Source organism: Herpailurus yagouaroundi, unplaced genomic scaffold (assembly GCF_014898765.1).
Source record: "Herpailurus yagouaroundi ecotype Mexico unplaced genomic scaffold, PumYag 164, whole genome shotgun sequence".
In the NCBI taxonomy this organism is placed as follows: Eukaryota; Metazoa; Chordata; class Mammalia; order Carnivora; family Felidae; genus Herpailurus; species Herpailurus yagouaroundi.
In genome coordinates, this window is record NW_024412405.1 from 7,069,772 (window position 1) to 7,082,647 (window position 12,876).

A 12,876-nucleotide genomic window follows, 5' to 3' on the forward strand; every position below is an offset into this window, starting at 1 on the left:
AAATCCAGCAGTTGGAATTTGTTATAAAAGCAAATAATAAGAAATCACTCAAGAAATAGAAAACTTAAAAATGTTTCTCAGTATGGTATAAAAGGGAGATGGAGAGTTTCTCTTTGCAGCAACAGGAATTGGGAAAACACAACTGTCAGAAGATTAAGTGTTACTTGTGAGTGTTTAGAAATATGATGAAAATAGGTTAGGTAATTACAGAAAATGTCCTTCAGTTGCTTCCCCTGTGTATCACAAAAATCAGTTTGATACTCCTTTTTTTCTTTTTTTAGTTTTACAAATTCAGGGCCTTCTTCTCTCAGAGCTGTGATGGCCAAAGAAGGGTTGCTACCAGAAGGTCAGTTTGAATCTACTTTAATTATGTTTTGGTAGTGAAACCATAGTTGGAAAGCAATGTATAACCTTGAGTTTGTAAGATCTGTTACTTTTCACTCATTGTCAGCATCAGAACATAAGGCCCTCATAAGCCTAGGAGAATTCATTTTAAAGCAGGGAAGTTTTGGGGCGCCTGGGTGGCGCAGTCGGTTAAGCGTTCGACTTCGGCCAGGTCATGATCTCGCGGTCCGTGAGTTCGAGCCCCGCGTCGGGCTCTGGGCTGATGGCTCAGAGCCTGGAGCCTGTTTCTGATTCTGTGTCTCCCTCTCTCTCTGCCCCTCCCCCGTTCACGCTCTGTCTCTCTCTGTCCCAAAAATAAATGAAAAACGTTGAAAAAAAAAAAAAAAAAGCAGGGAAGTTTTGTAACATGAAGTGGAGAGATTTAGCCAGGGTCTAACGTGATGCATCTAGGAGGTTAAGACTGGAGGGATCATAAGGGAATTTCAGAGAAAATTCTGCCCTTCAGCTGTTTTGCCTTTACAATTCTGTCCAGCACTGATATTATTGAACCATTTGGTACCTTAAGTACCTGAACTGGATGACGAATCTCTGCTCCCTATAGAAAAATTTAGATACCTTACCAACTTCTGCCTATATATGCTAAAGCATATTGCCTTTTGGTGCCTTTTCTCATTTTATGCTTGTTTTTATTTTTTTAAAATATAATTTATTGACAAATTGGCTTCCACACGACACCCAGTGCTCATCCCAACAAGTGCCCTCCTCAGTGCCCATCACCCACTTTCCCCTCTCCCCCACCCCCCATCAACCCTCAGTTTGTTCTCGGTATCCAAGAGTCTCTTATGGTTTGCCTCCCTCCCTCTCTACAACTTCTTTTTTTTCCCCTTCACTTCCTCCCATGATCTTCTGTTAAGTTTCTCAAGATCCACCTATGAGTGAAAACATATGGTATCTGTCTTTCTCTGACGTTTCACTTAGCATTAATACCTTCCAGTTCCATCCACGTTGCTACAAATGGCCAGATTTCATTCTTTCTCATTGCCAAGTAGTATTTCATTGTATACATAAACCACATCTTTTTTATCCATTCGTCAATTGATGGACATTTAGGCTCTTTCCATGATTTGGCTATTGTTGAAAGTGCTGCTATAAACACTGGGGTACAAGTGCCCCTATGCATCAGCACTCCTGTATCCCTTGGGTAAATTCCTAGCAGTGCTATTGCTGGGTCATAGGGTAGATCTATTTTTCATTTTTTGAGGAACCTCCACACTGTTTTCCAGAGTGGCTGCACCAGTTTGCATTCCCACCAATAGTGCAAGAGGGTTTCCGTTTCTCCACATCCTCCCCAGCATCTATAGTCTCCTGATTTGTTCATGTTAGCCACTCTGACTGGCGTGAGGTGGTATTTCAGTGTGGTTTTGATTTTTATTTCCCTGATGAGGAGTGACGTTGAGCATCGTTTCATGTTTACACTTGTTTTTAAATTGAGGCTTGATCTGATGGAAATATACATTTGGAAAAATTTTCTCTGCTGTCTCAACATTCCTCATTCATGTATTTGTACAGCTATCAGGATTAGCATGAAAGAGATATTTATTCCAAGATCCCTCTCCTTTTGATGTTGTTACACTCTGTTTATCCACAGTTATTTTCATAACAATTTATTGTGTTGCCACAAACTAGGGACAAGTCTCTGGAGGAAATAGTGTTCCAAGGCATGGCCATCATTAGGAGACAATAAACTTGTTTTCATTCCAACATTCTTAGCTTTGTTAAAGGCTAAGTGGAAGAAATTAACATACTGCACGCCTTACAAAGAAAATTGTTTCTAATTATTTTGCTTCTCGAATTATTCCGTGAGGCATTGATTGGACTTTAAATCTGTTTCATATCAGTTACCCTCAGCTAACATAATTTTTCAGTGTTGTGAGAGACAGTCTATTAATTCAAATAAGATTATCCTACTAAATAAAAGTAAATAAAATTACTTGGGTAGCCAGAATATTCAAGTAGCCATTAATATTGGTCAGAAGTTAAAAGTAGGATGAGCCAAGTATCTAAATATCTACAAGTTAGCATGCAAATTCTGATTGTCTGCACCTTTTGGGCAAAATAAAATTCAACTTAGAAAAATGTTAAGGAAAGTGTTTATTAAGCTATCATGGGCTGTGGAAGGCAGAATGATAATGTCCCAAAGATGTCTAAGTCTTAATACTTGTGCATATTTTACCTTACGTAGCGAAAGGGAATTTGCACATGTGATGAATGTTAAGGATCTTGAAATGGGGAGAGTACCCTGGATTATTATTCTGGTGGGTCCAATCTAATCACATGAGTCCTTAAAAGCAGAGAATTTTCCCAGCTGTTGTCAGAGGGAGGGATAATAATGCAAGGTCTGTTAGAGAAAACATTGCTGGCTTTCAAGATGGAGGAAGGGACTCTAAAGCCAAGGAGCCCAAGAAGCTTCCAGAAGCTATGTCTCTCCTGGAGCCTCCAGCAAGAATGCCACCCTGTTGACACCTTCGTTTTAATTAGATGAGACCTGTGTTGAACTTGTGATGTACAGAATTGTAAGATAATGAATAAGTGTGCTTTTTAACCACTTAAATACGTGGTAGTTTGCTGTGGCAGCGATAGTAAATTAACATAAGGCCATATCTTGGCATGTGATATTTTAAGTTAATTATGATAGTTTAGAAAAGCTCTATGAGATAGCTATAATTAGCTTATTCCTTTTTTTAAAAAAAAAAATCACAACTCTCTAGAGATTTAACAAAATTAACATTGACAGATAATTAATTAAGTTAGGAGTGATAGACCCAGATTGGGTTGTGCATGTAGGTATTGACAAGGTGCTGTTTTCCAGATTTTCACGTGAAAGCACAAACACGACCTCACATTCCTGCCTCACACAAATAGAGCATGAAATTGAAGGAAGGGATTTAATTTTTGGCTTTTCATGGAAAGATATCTCTGTTTATAAACTTTAAAAAATCTATATGTTTCACACGGTTGCATTTTCTGAACTATAAGTGTGAACGTTTATTGACACTCCAGCAACCAAAAGTTATATTTTAATTGGAAAAATCAGAGTCCTATATCTTGCAAATTAGTTGAAGTCTCTCTACTCTTAAAAACATGTCCAAAGCATTATGCTGTTTTACCACAGTTCAATCTAGCTTCTGGAAGAATCTAAATTAATAGAAAAGCTAAAAGTCACATAGCAATAGAGATTAAAGACTTTTTAGACTTTCTCAGAGACAATGGCATTGGAAAACTATGAAGTATTTAACCCAGTTTACATTTGAATTAAAGATTAAAGAAATTGTTGGTAACGTTCAGATTACTAGATGGCCCACATAAGGGCGTAAAAATAGCCAACATTAATGGAGCACGTAATGTGTATTTAAGAAAAGAAAATTTATCTATGGCTTCAGCTTCTATTCTTTGTTCAAACTGACATTCATTCAAATGTCTATGGTCTGAATACTTGGAATGTATTGAGCCAAACATGGGTCACTTAGGAATTGCCCAGAATTAATTGTTTTCATTTTCATCTCAGTGACTTGCAGTCTGTGACACAGGTTTTAGGATGAATTCAGGCACACCAGCTGTCACTTTGGCAGACGTGATGCTATGTTTGATGTATCCCAAATCCTTCAAAACTGTGAATCCGACTCAAGATCCATACCACTGTGGTTAATCCATTTGCACACACTAAGCTATTAAATAAATGTTCATTATTCTCATTGGAAGTAGTTTGGCTATTTTACTAAGGCCCTGCATGTAGACATTCAAGATGATAGTGATTTGTCTTGCCCAGGTTTCCCCATTTTTAAAAATGATAGTTTGCCACGCCTGATGCCAATTTGTAGGATGCAATTGTGAGAAATATGGAAAACATCAGGAATGAATAAGCCTATAGACTTTGGCAGGAGAGATTGTTTGTATAGTGGACTGTTTATATTGTTCACACATTAGAGTTTGCGGTTCCCAAGTGATCCTCTGGCTGAGCCAGAGGATATCTGTTTGGAGTTCCATTTCTGGTATGGTCCGATGACAAACCCCCGACTTAAGTGTCTTGCTAGACTCAACAGGGCAGCTATAGGTAGCATCAGTTAGGAGCTGGCTCCAGGCCAGAAATAAGAACACGGGCGTATTCTTCTAGCAGGCGCCCTGCCCGGATACTCAGGAGGGATTAGGGTGATTTGGGACCTCAAGGGCTTGGCCTGCGCTTCATTAGTTGGAAAGGTGGGAGCTCATTCCATCTCTAGAGACTTCCCACAGTTGACTCCACGCACAAGGCTCTGTGCAAACATCACAGCACTGGCAAGCGAAAGAGGACGAGGGAAAGCATCATGGGGAGACAGACTCTAAATTAAGGGAGGTAGATGTGGGGGAAACCCAGGTATCCTCATGGACTGGAACCTTATTCAGTGAAAGTAGGATTTTGCTCTAAGTATCATAAAATGTGGAAATGGCTCCTAGAACATCTTTTATAGGATATAGCTGTCATGGTAGGAACCATGGCCAGATCTGACTATGAGGGAGAACGATACACTCTAGAACAACACTGTCCAATATGGGAGCCCCTAGCAGTATATGGCTATTTAAATTAATGTTAAAAATTCAGTTCCTGAATGGCCCTCGCCATATGCTCGACAGCCCTGTCCACCTGCTACCATATTGGTGGGTACAGATACAGACCACTTCCATTGCTGCAGAAAGTTGTTTCACAGATTCCTCTAGAACCAAGCCAGGCTCTTCTGTGAGCTGGAGGGCTGAAATGTTGAATCTCAGCATGACACTCTGCTTTCTGCTCTTAGTTAAAAGGCTTGCCAATCTTTGCAGTTGAGCCGGAGAAGTCTGTAAGCCACGAGTTCCTAGAGATGTTGCTGGACCCTTAGACTGGATAGCAGAAAATTTGAGAGCATCCTTGCGATAATCGCTTATTCATCCACTTTGTTCCCACTACTCCTAGGACTCATTTCACCATTTAGCAAATATTTTCTGAGACCCTACTCTTTACCAGATGCTACTGCAGACACCAAGACTCTGGTGAAATATAAAAACAAGGGCTCTGCTCTTAATGCAGCTTATATTCTATGTTGCTGATATGCCAGTTAGAAAAAAATGTCAAAGATGTAGGATAATTTCACACTGTATTAAGCTCTGTGAAGAATATTTTAAAGGCGGTGGAGGAGGGGAGGTTGATGTTCAGGTGATCAAAAAAGGCTTCCTTGAGAATAAGCTAGTCATACAAAGAATTAATAATCCATTTGTTCTACAAATGTATATTTAACAACTGTTGTTAGCCAGCTACTGGTTTATGTGACCAGTGTGGTATTATACCACTAAAATTCCATAAATTTGAGAGCAATTCAAGACCTATGTTCATTCCCAGTATAGTGAATTTGATTCTCATGCATGTGATCCTGAGATGAGTATCTTTAAAAATAACTAAAAGAAACTTATAGGGATAGGCAGTCTAATCATCAGGACACCTGAATGCTCCATTGAACTTGATTCATTAGAAAATGAGAAACAATTAAAAGGAAGCAAATATCATGACCAAAGTTGTACTGATATCAAAAGGAATGATAGATTAGAAAGAAAAAGCGAATCATGAAAAACCATCAGAAACTCTTAAAGTGATTTAGGTTAAAAGCAACAGAGGGACAACATTGAGTTGGATCTATAAGCATAGAAATAATAAAAAGAAGCAAAATGCCTTGAGTCAAAAGTAACGCTGAGATTTTATTTTTTTTATTAAAAAAATTTTTTTAAAACGTTTATTTATTTTTGAGACAGAGAGAGACAGAGCATGAACGGGGGAGGGTCAGAGAGAGAAGAAGACACAGAATCTGAAACAGGCTCCAGGCTCTGAGCTGTCAGCACAGAGCTTGACGCGGGGCTCGAACTCACGGACTGTGAGATCATGACCTGAGCCGAAGTCGGCCGCTTAACCGACTGAGCCACCCAGGTGCCCCAACCCTGAGATTTTAAATTTGATGTCTGAGAGAAGGGTGATGGTATTTTGAGATAAAACCAAACCAAAAAATATTAGGAGAAATAGTTTGGGTTCAGTTCTACATATTATAAATCTGTTATTACTCGTTCTTTAGTTGCAGATGCATACTTTTCCTTTTTCTCAAGTTCTGAGACAAGCAAAAATAATAAAGGAAAACATGATTTCATGCCAGACACTAAGCGAGAAAAAATTTATCATGCCCAACATAATTTTAAGCCTCCCACGTTATCCAAAATATATACGCTGCAAATTAGAATTTCCAAATTAGATCCTCCTTCTTATTATGATTAACTATGAAACAACAACAACAACAGCAAGTCTTTGTCTTCTTTGGAATCGTTTTTATTTTTATTTTATTTATTTTTTTTAACGTTTATTTATTTTTTTGGGACAGAGAGAGACAGAGCATGAACGGGGGAGGGGCAGAGAGAGAGGGAGACACAGAATCAGAAACAGGCTCCAGGCTCTGAGCCATCAGCCCAGAGCCCGACACGGGGCTCGAACTCACGGACCGCGAGACCGTGACCTGGCTGAAGTCGGACGCTTAACCGACTGCGCCACCCAGGCGCCCCTAGAATAGTTTTTAGAACGTACAGCATGAATAATATGTTTCCAAAATAAAGTCCGTTAACAGCAAAGTCTAATAAAAAAGTAAACCGGACTACATGTATTCATATATTAGCTTGACCCATGTCTGGGATCAGGGCCAAAATTTTCAAATTATGCTATCATTATTTACCAAAAAAAAGGGAAATGTTAGCTAACATTATTAAATAAAAGCACGTATATGCATGCATAACAGGAACCAAAATAAATGCTAATGTTAATGAATGTTGAAGATGTATATTTCTACACACAGCGAAGATAAAATATCCTCTTGAGTAGTATTGGAAATAGTAGCTCTGCCAGGGGAAAATTTATACAGTCTCCTTGGCTGTAGGGTATACATTTATTGTGTTAGAGAAATATCCAAAAAAGCCACTTCCGCAGTTGCCCAAAACAAAATTGAAATTGAACATTTTGCATTTCAAGTTCTTTCCACCGCTTCATTTCTTGATGAATGGCAGATAATGAAACGTAGGTGTCTGCAAAAATAAATGTAGTATATGAGGTGCCTTGGTCTTCTATCAAGTACATGTTTTATGTATTTAAAGAAAGAAATTGCATCTGTTCGGAGAGTTGCTCGACGGACCCCGTTTTGAGTCATATTTCATTTTCTGCATTCCTTTTGGTTCAGGGCAGATGCTTTCATACTTTGTTAGGATTCCCTATCAAGGCAAGTAGTGTTTTGTGCTTAAAAGAGTGTTCCTAATCAGACTAGACATTTAGGCCACCTATGGAGACAAACATCCCAGTTTTCTATCCGAAGTATTTGATCTCTCTTGCCCCATTGTCGTTTTGTGTGTTTGGGAGATGATCATCTTGGTGTGGGGTCCTGGTTTTCCCAGTGACTTTGCAGCACAGAAACTTGGTTGAAATGTTGATGATCCCAGACAAGAAGAAGGTGATGATGACAAGAAAGGATAATTGGGAAATAGTGCCCTGGGGAAGAAATAGTTTGGCAGGGAGAGAAGTGCTTGACCACTTTTTCTCAAAGGACATTTATTTTTGAAAGACAGAGTTAAGAGTGTGCAATTGCAGGGGCAACTTGATTGTTGAAGAAATACATACCCCGGCATGCTTAAACTCGTTTGCTTTAAAGGTTAAACACACACACACACACACACACACACACACACACAGAAAAATGTGCATCTCTTTTCAGTGATTTCCAAACTGTCATTGTGAATAGTAATCCAATACTTCAGTTTAGGAATTGAGAGGGTTTTAAATAAGAAGCAGATATAAATGCCAGCAGTCAAAAAGCCTGTGAAAAGATACGATTCAAACTGAGATTTTAAATATTTATCTGCCAATTCTTGACTTTTGAAGTCCATAGACATGTTGCCTCGAGAGAATGAAAAATGTGAAAATATTAAAGAAAGGCATAAGAAATACTCTTTTTTTTTTTCAATGTTTATTTATTTTTGGGACAGAGAGAGAGCATGAACGGGGGAGGGGCAGAGAGAGAGGGAGACACAGAATCGGAAACAGGCTCCAGGCTCTGAGCCATCAGCCCAGAGCCCGACGCGGGGCTCGAACTCACAGACCGCGAGATCGTGACCTGGCTGAAGTCGGACGCTCAATCGACTGCGCCACCCAGGCGCCCCTAAGAAATACTCTTAAAAGAAACAAATTAAGACAGTATTAGTATTGGTATGAACTCTAAACCCAAACAGAAAATACTCAATATGATTGGATATTAGTTTGAAGGAGAAGAAAACTATTATAAAAGTAATTTTTTATTAGCATCAATTATTTTTATTCTTTCTTTGGCCTTGTTACTTACCAATCAATTACTACATGGTAGTAGACTTTGCCTTTTGTTTATTACATAAGAAAGGTTTTATGCTCAGGGCACCTGGGTGGCTCAGTCGGTTAAGCATCCAACTTCAGCTCAGGGCATGATCTCGGGGTTCATGAGTTCGAGCCCCACATCGGCTCTGTACTGACCCCTCAGAGCCTAGAACCTGTTTCAGATTCTGTGTCTCCCTCTCTCTCTGTCCCTCCCCTGTTCATGCTCTGTTGACTCAAATAATGAATAAACATTAAAAAAAAAAAAAGAAAGGTTTTATCCTCTCATTTTTGGGGAAATGTTTTAACTAAATTGTCTAATTGAACTAATTGAATGTTGTAAATGCTATGGGACCAGTTCAAGCCAGGCTTCATTGGAAACATCTCTCTATTATTCCAGGATTCTTTGCTTCCTGTCTGTCACCCTGATTCTTCAAAGGCTCTGTCCTCCTGGCCTCTGCTCAGAGCTGTCTTTTTCCTGGTAGTTGAGAAATCTTAAAAAAAATTCACATGTTGCTGATCCAAATATTACCTTACTCTCTGACATAGCGATACGTATTTTGTTAAACTTTTTTTTATTCTTATGGGTATGTGTCTCTCCATGCCTTCATGGATTTATTTTATCAGTACGCACAGATTTGCTCATTCCTTTTAATGGCTATATAGTATTTCCATGTGTCAATTAGTCACTGCATGGTTATCTGATTTGTGTATATTTCCTTCCAATGGAAGTGGTGCCTTCGTGAGCATCTAGCCATTTGTTTTTCAGTTTGTTGGTCCATGAGTCTATCTCTGATATTCTCCACCCAGGATATACTGCACACTACTGAAGATTAGAGTTTTTAAAGTCAGACTGGTAAGTCATACGCCATATATAAAGAAAATAAGATAGCATTGCCAAAGGGCTGTGCAAAGCTTTGTATCAATTTATATTCTTACTGCTTCTTTACTGCAACTATTGCCACACGAACTCAACAGCACTGGATATTATAATTCTTTTATTTTTTAACCAAGTGTGTTGTCAAAAATAGCGTCTTAACTGCTTTAAAAAATTTTTTTTTACATCTCTAGTGTGTTTTGTGGTATACAGTTATACCTAAATATTTTAATAAACATTGGCTATTCCTTTATTTTTTATAAGAAAAAAAAACACATTGATAAAAAAATACTTGAACATGTGTGCAGTATAAACAGACATTTTAATGGGGATTTTTCTTGGTAAGTATTTGTGATGTTTTTAATTTTTATAATCATAATTTAAGAGGACTGTATTGAAATGGACACATTGATTCCTCTAAATTATACTGTTCAAATATTTTCTCAGTGTAATTATAGATGTTCTTTGTAACAAAGGGATTTGGACTGAACTATGAAAAGTTCTAAAGAGATTAGATAGTAATCATCACACTAATATATAAAATGTATCACATCTTAAATTAATGAAATACATAGTCTAAGATTATATCAACCAGCAGTTTATTAAGTTTGCTCCGTTGACTGCCAATTTCCTTTAATAATGAAGGCTCCCTAAATATGCTTGGCTCTTTTCCATACGCTAATTTGTACACTTATCACCAATATTTGATCTTAAAATTTGAAATATTCTTTAATTGAAATAAGTTTACAATTTCTATTTTAGTAATCTCTGTATGAACAGCCAGTCTCACAGAGGAACGGTGTCTAGAGTTACAGGTCAATATGGTTGGTTAATACCATTCTTTTTTCATGAGCGTCTACAGGAAAATTTTATAAATAGCCTTTTTAATGCAAGAGTTCTCTTAAACTCACACCCATTATAATTCTGCACAGAAATAAGATGGCCAAATGTGTGGAAATAAATTCTATTTGTGTATTAAATATCGAAGATAGGAAAAAGTATGCATATAAAATTTAAAGCTAGCTAAGGATTCATTGAAAAAATTTTTGTATACCGTCTCTCCAAATCTGGTTTTAAAGAGACTGTAACATAATTCCGGGACTAAAGACCTTCTGGAATTGGGGTTTATGGAAAAGAGATTATAGCTCCATACGGTTCTAGAAATGCAAAGGGTCTGAATGATCCTCTAGGCAGAAGGTACTTTTTTTTTTTTCCATGCCAAAGATTAAATGTGGATTCTAAAAATACTGCTTTGAGCAAGCACTCATTTCTTCCACCAGCATTAAATTTTGTATTGATTAATAGTTACCATTTCTTCCCCATTTGGAAAGAAAACCTGTAGGGACAAAAAGCACTGTTCTGCTTACATTAAAATCCCTACTGACTATGAGAGGTAAGCATTGATCTTTGATAGGAGGGTGCAGTTTAGTGAAGAAATAATTTGAACCCTGGATGAGGTGACGCTTCTGTTGATATCGTGATCGAAACAGGATGTATCTGATGTCAGTCTAAAGAATTGTATTCTTGTAAATTTCCATATTGATCATTTCAGAGCATTTTGAGATGGAAAATTTCTTTCGACTTTGAAAAGTAACTCTTTTTTAAAAAAGTGACTCTTTGTGATAATTCTTTTGAAAACTTATCTGAGTACAAGGAGAATACCTGAACACCGGTGGTGGGGGGGGTGACTACAGGGGGGTGACCGCTGTAGAATATCAAATAGTGTCTCAAAATTTATCAGGCTCTGGAAAAATCTATTGAGGTTGTAGAAGGTAATCAAGTAATGGCTAGAAGATGCATAAACCTGAATCCTCTTATGTGGTGTTCCATGGCTTTTGTAGAAGGGAAGTCATAGCTGAAGGTGACAGAGACTAGGGTGCAGCCTTTTAATGCTTGCAACATCTTCCAGCTCATGTTGGGCCAAAATTGCAATAAGGAAGCTCACAGCAGCTGCCTACACTGTCTTTGGTTCTAACTCAGATGAGAACATTTATCATTTCTTTGCCCTTCATGAATACACATGCATGCGCATTTTCAAATAAAAAGTCAAAAGATATTTCAAGGTTTGGATAGAATCTCATACTTAAAAGTAACTCAAAAGAGCAATATCTTTGAAACTTTACCAAGTATTAAACAAATAGCAATGTGTATGTCTTCAGATCTGTCAGATGTCTGGAAATTGTATTTTTGATATGAAAACAGCAGGTTAAATTTAACCTACAACAAGGCCACACAGACTCCTGACTGTTTTACTTAATTGTCCTAAAATGTAAAGTAAGACTAATTTTGAAATCACATTGATAGTATTTGAATAATAAAAAACAGTGTTTCTTTATTATATTTTTTCTACAGACTTTTGTACATATACAATATCTAATTTAATATTTCTAACAATATAAAAATAACAATATTTAATTGTTATTTTTATGGTTTAAGTGATTTGTTTGGGATCTATTAAGTATCTAGAGGGAGAAAAACCCATTCTTTCATAATGTCATTATGCTGTGCTATTCCAATAGCACTTAATAGATGGTTGACATTCTCTAAAATTAAACTTGTAGCATGGGAGCTTAGAAAATAGTACATATATCTGGATTTTCGAGTAATACTTTAGAATGATTATTACCATAATTTAAAGTTAGTTTTGAAAAAAAACTCCTAGGGGGCACCTGGGTGACTCATTTAGTTCATCGTTTGACTCTTGATGTTGGCTTAGTTCATGATCTCATGGTTTGTGGGTTCAAGCCCCACATGGGGTTCTGTGCTGACAGTGCAGAGCCTGCTTAGAATTCTGTCTTCCTCTCTCTGTGCCCCTCCCCTACTTGCTCTCTCTCTCAAAATAAATTTTAAAAAAGACAGAAAGAAAAAAAAAGAAAAAAAACATTGCCTCGAAAATTGTCCTTTTTTTTTTTTTTTTTTTGGTGGGAAGGACATTCTTTTGGTATACTCTGGTAATCTTTATGACTCACTCGTTATTTATCGATCCATTCACTATATTCCTAAATTTAAATATATTTCAGAGTTAGTATGTTTATTTTTTAAATTTGTTTAATGTTTATTTTTGAGAGACAGAGAGAGAATACAAGTGGGGAGGGGCAGAGAGAGAGGAAGACAGAGAATCCCAAGCAGGCTCCAGGCTCCCAGCTGTCAGTGCAGAGCCCGACACGAGGCTCGAACCTATGAACCCCGAGATCATGACCTGAGCCAAAGTCTGATGCTTAACTGA

General features: G+C 37.6%; 1 long non-coding RNA gene across 1 annotated transcript in view; it reads left to right on the top strand.

Moving 5' to 3' along the window:
* The first annotated feature begins 280 nt into the window (after positions 1-280).
* LOC121037925 (uncharacterized) overlaps positions 281-12,876 on the top strand; it is a 58,974-nt gene continuing 46,378 nt past the window's right edge. The window contains exons 1-2 of the long non-coding RNA XR_005794058.1: positions 281-346; positions 9,543-9,629. This is a non-coding gene — a long non-coding RNA (uncharacterized LOC121037925). The remainder of the gene's footprint in view (positions 347-9,542; positions 9,630-12,876) is intronic.